A 13,675-nucleotide genomic window follows, 5' to 3' on the forward strand; every position below is an offset into this window, starting at 1 on the left:
TCTCTAGTACTTCACTGTATCACTTGGGAAAATGATGACAAGGATTGCTGTTGAAGAAGAGACACAGCAAGAGACTGGACGAGTCAGAAATAAGTATAGTCATGAAGAAATAAAATTAATAATAAAAATCTAAATTCCTACTTTGAAGAATACCTAAGAGATCTAAGAAACTACTTGTAAAAGAAAGTTGCATAGCAGACTTTGCACTTAGAACCACAGAAATGATGTCTTAGTTTCTTTTGAGGCCTGAGGCATTTAAGAACTGTTTTGTATTCATCACCTCCATCTTATTCACTTTGGAATTGCTGTCCAACTCAAGAGGTGACCCTCAAGATAAAGCAGTTAGACACACTGAAAATGGGATCTGATAGGATTAGTCAAATGATGCTATTGCTATGCAAAGTTGCCAAATACAGCCACACACCAATTGAAGGGCTTTTGCCCAGTGATTCACCCATCTGTGACTGTTGTAGAAGATCCACTCATAAATGATTGAAATCCAATCCTGTGGACAGATTTGCCACCTGGATTTAAAATTGCTAAAATAACTCATACTACACCAGCCAAGCATTAAGTTAATGCCCTCTTAAGCTTTTGCACACAAAGCAAATATCTCTGTTCACAGTACCTCACAGAACATTAATCCAATTACTATTTCTGAGGTGAGAAATGAAGCAATTTTAGTCATACTTCAGGGTTTAATTCAAATTATAATAATGGTATTTTAAAAATAAACATCTTTAACTAAAAATTGTTTTCCCCACAAGATTATGGTTTTTTTGTTGTTTGATGGATGACTATAACAGTAAGAAATCAGCATTTTAATGGCTCACCTAAATACTACACAAAGATGTAAATATTCAGTGCAATGTGCAGGAAATTAGTAGTAGCATTAGCAGTAATGGGACTTGCATGGCTAATTCTCCACATAGCTGGCTGAACATGTCTCCCAAAGTACCCATCAAGAAATACAAACTTTCAATTACATTTTAAACTAAAATAGGCTTTAGAGGCTTTCTTTCTTTCTCTGAGCTCAGTCTCAGTAAGACTGAACTTCAGCGCTTCACAATGTTACTGCTTTATTAAAAGTAAATAGAGTAAGATTCAAATATTAAAGAAGAATAATTAAAAAAAAAACACTGACAAAATACCCTCACTGGAGATCTAAGTCTCTTTGGATCATGTATATTCGTGTATGCAGCATCTTCACTCCATGGTTGCAGTACTTGAGAACTTCACAGTTTCAGTGTATAAAAGACACTCCCTGTGAGGTAGGAAGTGAAAAGGTAACTTTGCAATGGACTTGATATCCTTCACCTCTGCACCTTTGCACCTTTGACACTAAACCATACTTCATTTCGAGAAATGCTGATGAGCACCTCTGCAGCAAAACAACCTAGCAAGGCAGAAAGAAACAAGTTTGACATCTGAACCTAAGCCATTTATATTATGTCAGCATTTCAACTTGTGGTTTAGACCTACCAAGAAGGAGACATTGATGGAGTTAATTGTAAATGACTATCTTCCTTTTCTGTGTCTTTCAGAGAAAAGGGTCTGACTTCTGCCATGAGCAGCTTACACTTTTCAAGATAATACCAGCAAGCATCACTGTAAAGATCTAGGTCATATGGGGTTCCCTAGATAGAAAGAAACTGACGGTTAGTAGAAGATGAGTAAGACAGAAATAAAGCAGTGCAGGACCAAACAGGGCTCTGATTTGATAAATTATATTTTATGACTTATTAAGATGATGTTTCAGTTACATTTAAGATTGGACACCACTTGCCACATATTAGAAATGACAGTTACATTCTAGTAAGAGATGTTGTATTAACTTGACATTCCTGCTCTTCACTTCTGACTCACCCTGCCTCCTTCTAGTGTGAATTTCTTGTCTGTGAGTGAAAAGACTTATCTGTAGAATTTCACTATTTATTATGCAGCTTTCAATCATTTTCAGTGCACCTTTATGGACAGTTCTTAAGCTACGTAGACAGCCATTGAGTAGCCAAGTAACACCTTGGGGTTACAGCAGAGACTTCCAGGAGAACTCTTCAGACACAGTTAAAAAACAAACAAAAAAGGCGAAATGTATCAAATGATAAGAAGTATTAGGAAAACAACAGACAACAAAACAAAAATACAACTGCAAGATTGAATAAATCTGTCTTACGCAAACAAAATAAATACAGCGTGCAGCTCTGTTTCCCTCATCTAAAATAAATAAGAAAATAAAATAAAACAGTAATATCAAAACTGGAAAAGGCCCAAAGAAATAAACCAAAAAGGATGATAAAATATGTATACTAATGTGTCCAGAAGGAGTGGTTGAAAAAGCCAGGATATTTCAGGCTCCCAAAATGACAACTAAGGGCAGAAATGAGATCTACCTGATACTGAATAGCATGGAGAGGGTAGACTGGAATCATTTGCCAGAAAGAGTTAGGCTAGTAATGCAGAGGGTAGCAAATGTGTGAAAATCCTTGTCAAAGAACTCTGTGGCTGAAAGAACTCTATATCATCTGCAGGGAAGACTGGGTGAACACATAAAACAGGCACGCACAGGAGTTAACGGGGAAACAAAGCACACCTGGTTCAGGATACCCGAAATGTAAAAAAAAAGTCAAAGGCTGGAGAATGTTAAGGTGGAACGATTGCCTTATTCTTCCTTTCCCCTCATTATGAACTCGTGAGCACTCCTGAAGACAATACAAAGCTAGATGGCATACAAGGCCCTTGTACAAAGATTAATTAAGGTGGGAAATTAACTGGGAAATTCCTGATTAACTTAAGATTCTACTTGAAGACTGACACAGATTTTACATCAAAAACAATCTAATAAACTTTTTATCTCCAGAAAAAAGAATTTCCAGGAAATGTTTTCCAGGGAATGGTTTTAAACCGAGACAGGGGAGGTTTAGGTTAGCTATTAGGAGGAAGTTTTTCACACAGAGGGTGGTGACACACTGGAACAGGTTGCCCAAGGAGGTTGTGGATGCCCCATCCCTGGAGGCATTCAAGGCCAGGCTGGATGTGGCTCTGGGCAGCCTGGTCTGGTGGTTGGTGACCCTGCACATAGCAGGGGGGTTGGAACTACATGATCATTGTGGTCCTTTTCAACCCAGGCCATTCTGTGATTCTACGATTTTACGAAATGTCCCATAATCCAAACTAGCCAGGCTAAACCCCTATTCATCTCTTCTCTGATCAGGAACAACCTTCTTGGCAGAGCTAAACAATGTACTGTCCTTCTGATTATCTGGTAAGAGGGAGGAGATGAAGCAAAGAAGGCAGAGACTACTCCAGAAGTCTTAAAAGACTTCAAATCAGTCAGTGAAAAATGTGGATTTTCTACTTTTTAATTTATTCCTAAAATTCCCTGGAATTTTTATTAACCAGACTATTGTTCATATCTGCACGCGTTAGAGAAGCAGCAGGATCAGAATTACTTTTCTAATGAAGAAAGAAAAATTAAAAATGCTTCAAAAGCATTTTAATCAAATCTGTTTATGAATGCAAGCCCATGATGTGACACCTCTGGTCTGAAGTTAAAAGGCATTCTGAATGCCTCTCCAAAGCCTGAATAGTTTTACAGAATAAATGTTTACTAGTAAGTATGGTGGATGAATTGTAAAAATGAATATTTGTTCAGCTGATTCACCACCTTCTTCTCTCACTTTTTTTTTTTTTTTTTTCCCTGACTACAGTTTCTATCTTCTTGCATTCAGAAATCTTATGATCTGGACGATGAATGAAATCTTTACCATGATAAATTTTACCACTGACTTGAAAGGCATTAAGATTTGATACAGAATTTCTAAGGTCTTACATGAATGAACATTTACTTCACTTGCTAAAAGTGTCTTGTGTGGAAACTCCTTTTTCAATTAGGGTGATTTGTAGGGATTTGTCTTGAGCTGATACTGACTCAGGTCAACCCTATAACAACAGACAAATGGGCGCAAAACACAATCCTGCTAAACAATTTTTAATCAAATTGGTTCAACCTTCTCCTGCAGTAAAGTAAAACTGCTTATGTGACCTTCCAAGTGAAACCAAGAATATTTGACATATCACTGCTGTAATGAAAGCTGATTGTTAGTTTTAAGGGTGAGAATGCCCCTACAGATCCAGTGGCAATGAGAAAGTGTTGGGAAAAAAGGATGGGTCTTCATTAAATTGCAGTCATGTGGCAGTTTTCAGCTACAAATCTAGCAGTACTCTTTTTTTTGAAATTGTGTCTCTTTTGGTTATGCCTGTTGGTGGACTGCTGGGAAGCACAGGAAGAGCTCTGCCATTTCAGGCTCCCCAGGCAAAGCACTGTACGTGTGTTCCAGGAATGCCCTAGGTGTGAGCTCTCACCAGCAGCCGATGCTCTTGTCAGCAGGGAAATTCTGCTGTGGTCCCAGTGTTGTGGGTAGTTTCTGTAGCCACTAACTTTCCTGAGTGATTGTTTCTGGGGCAGCTGCTGTAAACTGTACATGGAAATCACAGTGTGAGACTTGCCAATATGCTGGAAAAGACAAAAATAACCTATGTGAGCCAGAGGAAATGTTTATCTCCAAATAAAAGCTGCTTTACAGTGCTAATAGATTTCTCTCTTCCTTTCACACTCAACTCAGTGTAATTGTTTTGACAAATATATTAACGTACAGTAAACCTCTTCTGCTTCATTATCATTTGGGGGACCTTTCTGCAATATCATACAGGTGATTCTCAACCAAATGTGAGCTGGTTTTGAAGCAAATTACACTAAAATGTATTGTATCAAATTTCCACCAATCCCAAAGCTATAACACAGCTTTTGTTAACAGTAGCTAACATCTTCCCCTCAAATCAACACACAGGATTTTATTTAGATCATGAAGACAGTTTCAGAAAATGCTGCCACATATTCCTCAAGAAATCAAGAAACGAAGAATCACTGAAAAAGTTTGGTTTTGTTAGGGAATGTTTGTCAGGGAAAGTATGTTAGAAGGAGATCTCAATTTGAACCATGTTGCGCTCCTTAAAGACTGTGGGAGAGAGCAATGTTGGCTCAGTTGTAAAGACTGTTTTCCATGACACAATGGAACCTTTATTACCAGCTCTTGCCAGCACAAGTCTTTTGATAGAGAAAACAGTGTATCTGTAATAACAATGCATTAAAAAGGCAACAGAATGTTGAAATGCTCTACTGGAAAAATATCTATCTTTGGGAACATAATGTAAGTATCTGGGAAGTTCTGTGTTTATTGAGTAATGCTGAAATGCCATCCCTAGAATGAGTTATCTCAGAGACTGCACATAAAGGAAAGATTGCTGAGCACAGAGCAGTAAGACTAAGTGAAGAAACCATATTAAATGAATCGCTTATCTGGATCCTGCCTCTCAATTCATATATTAGAGGACTAAGAATGAACTTGCGGAAGCTCTTCCTCAGTTGGATGTGCAGCTGTTCTCTACTCTCCTAGGAGTCTTCATGATCATTTTTCTTCATTGATGATACAGAACAGCTTCTCTGATAACTCAATGAGAATACATAGTCATCAGATCTACAAGAGGCCCTTCAAAACTGACCACAGACATGCAATACAAGTTTGAGTCTGCCTGTAATTCAGCAAGTCCACCTCCATCTGCACTTGACAATTTTTCTGAGGTATCTTTTGCCATCAGAGGTAGTATTTTCCCAGACCTGAAGGTGGAACTCTTGTTCCTTTGAAGATCTTTATATGATTGTCATAGCATTTTGCATTGTCATTTCTTTTCCTTGAAGAAGTACAGAATTCTAGGAAGTCACTGCTTGGTTGTCTGGGAGATCACATTAACAACAGTAGCAAAACTGGACAGTCAGGTTTGAACTTTGTGAGCACAATGAGATGTGCAAGGAGCTCTTCAGACAGTGCCTGTCTGAACTCATAAAAAAAAAAATTTTCTTTTTGGAAACATCCTTGATATCCTATTCCTTCTTTTGCTGCCACATACGTAGACTTCTTGGTCTTCTTCTGGAGCCAAGGCATTTAAGGACAGAAAAGGCAGAGTATAACTTTGTAGTCATAACATCACCACATCAGACTGCACAGAATATCTGCCTATATATTTTGCATCAAAACTTCCACTTTGTGTCCTTAAACTACAGTATATCTTTGGGGGAAAAAAAACACAAAAAATCAATCCAATTGCATTTGATGTTTCTCTAGGTTTGTTTCAGAGTATTAGCAAAAGTTTTATTCTGGGATTTCATGTCCCATTATGTACCATAATGCCCAGACTCCTGTCAGTGCTGCCTCATGCCAGTCACCCTCCTTCAGATTCCAAGGGTGGCTCTGAGGCCTTATTTTGAATGTCAGCCTTCAAGTGGACTGTCTTAAGAATATTTTTACAAATGACATTACCATTACTCACTGTTACTACTATTTACAACAGCAGTCGTAACTTTGTAATTTGTAATTCTGTATTTTTTTCTAAGTCATTGCTAATAGCACCAAGCCAAGAAGAAGCTTCCCCAAAAGACATCCATATGATGAAACTTCATTTACAGTCACTTCTCTTGAGAGCTCCCAGTTGAATCAGTTTTTAATGCACTTGCGATGAACTACAGACTTTGTAGTCTATGCTGTATTTGTGAAAACGGCATACAGTTCTAACTTAGATGAAACCTATTAAATCAACACAATTACCTTTTTGAACTAAAATTATACTCAAGTGTATTTAATCAAATCTTTTCCATAAAAGTGTATTCAGCAGCATTTAATTATGTATATTTAATGACTGCACCCCAGATCAGCACTTCCATGTTTCTTCCAGAGTACCCATATCAAACCGGTTATGCTATGCCAGATCAAATTATCTTTACCATTTTTTAAATATATGAGCAGCGTAAACATTTTTAGTACTTTTTTTTGTACTTTAGCACTCTCCAGCCATGTTGTGATCAACAGAAGTAATTAAGGCTATGGATTCTGTGGATTTGGATTCTTTAGCCCCTAAACAATTTTAATTGCAGTAACTACGATTTCCTCTTCATGTGCCCTACAACAATCACATCTATCACTGTGGAATGATGTGTATGCAAAGTGGATGGCTGATACACAAGTACTGAATGGCTGATCGCTGCTAGGAAGAATATGTAGGAACTGATGTTCTTGCCTGCTTTTCTCCGGCTGAGGAAACAAATTTAGGTTTAAATGCCAATTTCCACAAAACTTAAATAAGCAGAATAACTTTCTCCAAACTACATCACAACTAGTCCAAGGGGTATGGAATGACAGACAGATGGACAGATATCATAAAGCTTTTTCAGAACATAAAAATCAACTTAAACTCGTCAGTTCTCTCAGTACAATTGAGGACAGTTAAAAAATGTTCTATGCCAATAGTGGCACTGCATCCTCATTAATTGTTGCTATAGAGATATTGTCAGATAGCCAGATAGTTCAACTAACAGATAGTTATCTCCATTGAGAGGTGGCGAAATGACCAGAAGTGACAGCGGGCTGCCCTTGGATATTTGCTCTGTGTAAGTGAAACCTGTGCTGTCAGTACACCTACATAGAGGAGCAGCTCTGCTAGCCAGAGGTTGGAATACTGGGATAGCAACTGATTACCTGTGCAAGATACAAACAGAATTCACTTATTTTCAAATTAGAATTTTCATTACTTACTTTCTAAATAATGTAAGCAACGAAGGACTTGGCGACAGGGGAGCGGTATCTCACCGGTATGACCTGGGCTGCTTTTGTCCCATCCTAAGGAGAGCTTCAAAAATGGGGAAGGGTCTGGAGGGCAAGATGTATGAAGAACAGTTGAGGTGCCTGTGTTGGCTCGGCGCAGAGCAGAGGAGCTGAGGGGAGGCCTGATGGCGGCTGCAGCTCCTCACAGGGAGCGGAGGGGCAGCGCTGAGCTCCGCTCTGTGTGACAGCGACAGGGCCGAGGGAACGGCATGGAGCTGCGTCAGGGGCAGCTGGGGGGCAGGGAAAGGGTCTACACCACAGGGCGGTGGGCATGGAACGGGCTGCACAGGGCTGTGGGCACGGCCCCGAGTGCTGGAGTTTATGGAGCGTCTGGACACTAATCTCAGACACAAGGTTTGTATGTGTGTATGTATGTGTATGTGTGTGTATGTGTGTGTATGCATGTGTGTATGCGTATGCGTGCGTCACGCGGAGCCGCCACGCACCGCCAAGGAGCAGCGCAGAGCGGCGGCATCCCAGGCACGGCCGCCACATGGTGAGGGGCCGCAGCGGTGGGACGGCGGGAGCACCTACGGGGGAGGAGGGAAGAAGGGGACGAGGGGGGAGGGGCCGGAGCGGCCGCCAGGTTCCGGCGATGGCGGTCCGGCTGCTTTCGGTTTCGCTTCGCTCGCCTCAGAAGCGAGGGGAAGGCCGGGCCGGGGCCTGAGCGCGGATCCTCCGTACGGTAGGAGCCCTCCTTCGGGCTGGGAGCACGCGGGGCGGAGGTCTGAGCCGCAGCCGCGGTGTAGGCCTCGGGTGGGCCACCGTCCCTCTGAGAGGCCCCGGGGCTCGTCCCGCTCGGGCGGCGTGTCCGACCTCCCCTCTCCCATCCCGGGAGTGTGGTGTCCCGGGAGCAGGCGGAGGTCGGCCCTCCCTCGGAGGGGTGAGCGTGACGGGACGGGACGGGACAGGCAGCGTGCGACTAAAACAGTGTGGTGTGTGGTTGAGCGCTGTGTTCCCCCAGGTTTTATAAACGGTGGTGTCGCTTGGCAGAAAGAAAGCGGAGTCGTCCACCCGCAGCCTTGATGTAGGACGTAATCGTTCTCTTGGAACCCGTTTTCCCTCCCCCACCTTGCGCGCCTGTGTAAGCAGGGTGCAGGAAGGTCTGCCCTTGGTCACCTGTTGCAGCTGTAGTCCGGGAATACGCACAAGTCAGAAGCAGGGCTCTAATTGAGGGTTGAAGTATGTTCTGGCCGCATATGGTGGCTGTTAGTCCACGAGGAACTCGCTCTTCCTGTTTAGCTTTGCTCCAGAAATGCTGACGTGTTGGTCTCGTGCCTTTGGTATCCATCTGGATGAATAGGTGGCTGTGCTGTCTGGCCTTCTGCAGCTGGCAGTGAGCTGGAAGGACAGCCCAGGGTTTGCTGGGGTCTCCTCACATGCAGCCGTGTGCTCACTGCTCTATCTGGGTGGTGTTTGCCTTGCTAGGTGATCCACAGGGTTGTGACCCGCTGGGATCTGCAGGCTGTTGGGTACAGTCACCAATTGTGGTGGTTCCACAGGAGACCCCCTGCATATAGCTCTCAGCCCCATTAGCATAGATGTGTTTTTGTGTCACTTTGTCAGTGCTTTGGGACAGGTCACAATAATGTATTTTAGCCTCAGGTCCCTGTCACAGCCAGCAGGGAAAGATGAACTTCAGAGCCAAAGTGCATGGTGGCTGTACCTCACCACAGGAGCGTGTTCCTCGCTAACTGCAGAGCTCAGCCTAGCGAACAGCAGTGAATGCTCACTGCCACTCGGTTCTGGGACCTTCACATTTTACTGAGGAAGCTACTGTGTATCTCTGCTTTCCAGCATCTGTATTCTGTTTGAATATAAACTTCTGATAAAAGGAGAAAGCTTTTTGACCTTACAACCCTTAAAACAAGGCATCTATGCTTGAGGTACTGTTTTTAGTGGCATTGATTGTTTGAAGTGTCAGAAGTGACTTCGCTTCAAATAGGACCATTATATTGCATTTCTTTGGGTAAATAGAACTCTTCAGGCTTATTCTGCATTTTTTCCTACCGTATTTCCTACCAAAGGACACTTTGCAGCTTAACATTTGATCCGTGCAACTGCATTTACTGAAATTTGTGATATGTTACTGTACAGTGTAAGAATCTTCTCACTGACTGCAACTGTGTGAATGTGATTTCTGTGCACTGCCACAGAGGAAGTTCTGGGTGACTGTCAGAATTAAACTGATACTTTCATTGTTGGGAATTAGGTATGTGAAAATATATATTCCCCCTTCTACTCAGCTCTTGTGAGGTCCCATCTGGAATACTGTTTGGATAGTGATAGGACAAGAGGGAATGGTTTTAAACTGAGACAGGGGAGGTTTAGGTTAGATATTTGGAGGAAGTTTTTCACACAAAGCTTGGTCTGGTGGTTGGTGACCCTGCACATAGCAGGGGGGTTGAAACTAGATGATCATTGTGATCCTTTTCAATGCAGGCAATTCTATGATTCTGTGAAAATCTTTTTACCCCTTACGTTATCTAATTTAAATGATGAAACAAGATAGTGTATGCTGCTTGGACCTTTCCTTTTTTGAAAGAGGAAGTGAGTTGCTATATAAAGATTTTGTGTGCTTTATATAGGCATTTATTTAATAAAGATCAGGCCAGTGGAACATCTCAGGCTCTATTACTCTGTGAGAAGTACATTCAAACAAGAGGCCATAGACTAATCCTTTATGTAAGATACACTTAAATGATATTGAAGATACTGGACTGTTTTGAGCAGTAAGAGTCGTAGGTGGTTTTCATATTAGGTACAAACACTAAGTTTATGGTATGTATAATTTACTTTTAGTTCCAGTTTGGGGCCAGTATGTAAAAAATGTAAATATTAATACGGATATAATTTTAATTTTTGAATTTTTGAATTTTAAATTACTGATGTAATGACACAGTCTTGTCTTGGGCTTTTTTTGCTCAAACTGAGCTGTATTTTAGACACTCACAGGAGTGTGTTCCAGGCTGTCAGGAGTCTGTGATGTGATGAGGAGCAGCTGTGTAGAAAAGACTTCATGATATTGAATGTGAGGCTCAGCGCACTGTTGCAGAAGAAGATGGGCAGGCACACTGAAGGATGCAGTAAGAATGTGGGTGGAGGACAGCAGGTTGAAGCAGTGGATCTTCCCCTCTGTTCAACACTTGTGAGACTGGCCAACATGGATAGGGCCTGGAACACACGGTATTAAAGGAGAAACTGGGTGAGGTGAGTTTGATCAGCCTTAGGAAGAGAAGGTAAAGGAAGGGGAGATGTCACTGCTGGCTGTGGGAAGGCATGAGGCATACTCTGCTTGGAGGTATGCAGTAGTAATACGAGAGACACAGGAAGTTCCATATGAATATGAGAAAAAACTTCTTTGCTGTAAGGAAGACAGAGCACTCGCACAGGCTGCCCAGAGAGTTGTGGAGTGTCCTCTGCAGAGATTCAGAACTCACCTGGACACTTTCCTGTGTGACCTGCTGTAGGAAGCCTGCTGTTGCATGGGGTTGGACTAGATGATCTCCAAAGATCCCTTCCAACCTCCATGATTCCCTGAAAGGTGGTGGACACAAGCTGGTCTACTCACAATGAAGGGTTTTTGTCTTATTGATGTGTTGTTAATCTGAAAATGATCAAAGACAGGAGCAGAGTACTGGCAAGGGTACAGAGTGTCCATCTGACAGGACAGGGCCTCTGCAACCACATCTAGCTTTTGCTAGGAGGCTTCTGAAATTCCATTCCAGCCTATGCAATACTGTTACTCTGAGATTACTGGAGAAACGGTGTTCTTGCTTTGGAAATTAATTATGAGTGTTATCCTTAGGAAAAAGCAAACACAATAAAGTATGCAAGAAAGCTGAGATTTCTTTGCCATTACATCTGGAACTGACATACCAGAAAACCATGTAATTTTTAACTGCATTTGAATTATATTAACTTCAAATAAAGAGGTACTACTTTCTTGCATTTTTTTTTCTTATCAATAATTTATAGCTTAGAATTTTTGTTACAAAAGCAGCAATATTGTGTGAGGAAAAAAGCAGAAGACCTGAAGGGGATGTAAGGAGTTTGTCTATTTCTTTCTTAGTTTCTCATCCCTCGTTTGCAGTGTGTGGTAGGCAGCAGTGCCTTAAAGCATCTTACAGACCCTGTTGTTACTGAATTTACAGCCTGGGAATTAGGAAGGTGGAGAAAGTGATTACCCAGAGCCCTCATGCAGCTAAATACTTGGATTTAAAACCAAGGGCTTTATCAGCTTACCTGCTCAAGACCTATGGCTGTTAGCTACACTAACTCTCCTTCACAGTAGTCCAGTTGGTAAGTTATCTGAACTGTTGGTTTTGACACTCGTCAATCTCTAAATACCAGTAAGGGATAGGTACCAAATTAGGATGAATTCAACTTGTATCAGAACAGCTGAGACCAGAATGAGTTCTGTTTTTCCGCTAGTACACGCCGTGCAATAAGCTCAAAGAATTTGTGTCATTGCTTCTTCAACACGATTCTATTGGAAGAAAAGCATGACTTGGATACTGAATTTCTTTAAGGAACCAAATTTTAATTAATTCTAGCTCATAAACTAGTGGATTAGCTTATAAGCTGTCAGGAAATTAAATGTGTATTCAAAGTGGAAGTAGTGCGGTTTGGTGTATGATGCTTTTTATCTTTTGTTCATGGCAAGAAGAATCCAGGCTAAGCTCAAGCTGGAGTTCAGCCATGAGATACGAGTGGCTCTTTCAAAGGGGTCGGGGACCAGGCCTACTGGTTTTAGAATGATGGGAACAGTGAATCAACACGCAAGGATTTGAAGTTCTTTTCTCTTCCTGAAAGAAGTGAGGCTGCACGCTGCATGTTTATTCGAAGATTTGGACAAAGAACTATTAATACTGAATGCGTGGAGTTAGAAAGGGATTTGTAAGGCTCTTTGGTGGCGTATCTCTGTGCAGTTTGAAGTGGGGATGATTTAGGAATGCTTGCAAAATCAACCAATGAAATAATTTTCTTCTGCGGTACTGAAGAACGACAAGATGTTTCAGTGGTAATTCTACAGTGAAGTCTTACAAGTTGACTTCCTCTAACTTGTTCAACTTCTCATCTTCCTTATTGGGTGGAATACATGAATGGGGAGAGTCATCTTTTAGCATTTTTTTTTTTTTTTTTTTTCCCTCCAGAAAATCTCAAAATTGTTTTATTTGGAGTTGTTTGGGAAAATGTGATGAATCTGGAACTTTATGTAGAAACCCAGCTTTTCTTTGCCTGAAGTTCTTTTACCTTTTCCCCTGGCCTGGTGGAAGACACTTACACTTGGCTCCTTCAAAGGTTAAGGGAAGGTGTAGGTGTCATCCCTGCAGTGTAGGTATGAGTGCAGGGACTGCCCACTGTCTGTGGTTAGACATGAGAAAATAATGTATATTTTTAATAACACTAATATGCTTGGCTGCCTGAAAAATGATATATTTTTTTTAATCTGTTATATTCTGTAAACAGGAAGAGTATGCTAGGTCAATTATTTGAAGTTAGTTTGGTTACTGGAAGAGTAAAATCAGAGAAAGCCTTCTGCTGAAGGTGCTGTTGCAGTACAAGCAATTTAAGACAACTAAGTCAGAATGTCTTTTTCAACACAGTCATGGCAAAACTTTCTACCGTTAATTCAATCTCTTGTTTTTGTTAAAAAAAGAATGTGAAGAAAGAAAATCTCATCTGAATAACCTCTGTTTATACAGTACTAAAATCACAGAATTATCTCGCAGTAGTTTTTCTTGCCCTTTATGTGCATTCAGCATAATGGCATTCCTTTACGCTTCTCACGCACACACATACAAATGCTATTATTTACAGTTATATGCATGTTGTTGCCTACATATCTTATTTTAGAGAAGGGAGACTTGAAAATTAAGTTTTGTGCTTATGCAGAGAACAGAATTCAAGCTGCTTGTGTGCTGATTCTACAAATATTTCAGTAACCTGTTCATACTCTC

The sequence above is a fragment of the Tetrao urogallus genome, assembly GCF_951394365.1.
Source record: "Tetrao urogallus genome assembly, chromosome: 3".
Taxonomy (NCBI): domain Eukaryota; kingdom Metazoa; phylum Chordata; class Aves; order Galliformes; family Phasianidae; genus Tetrao; species Tetrao urogallus.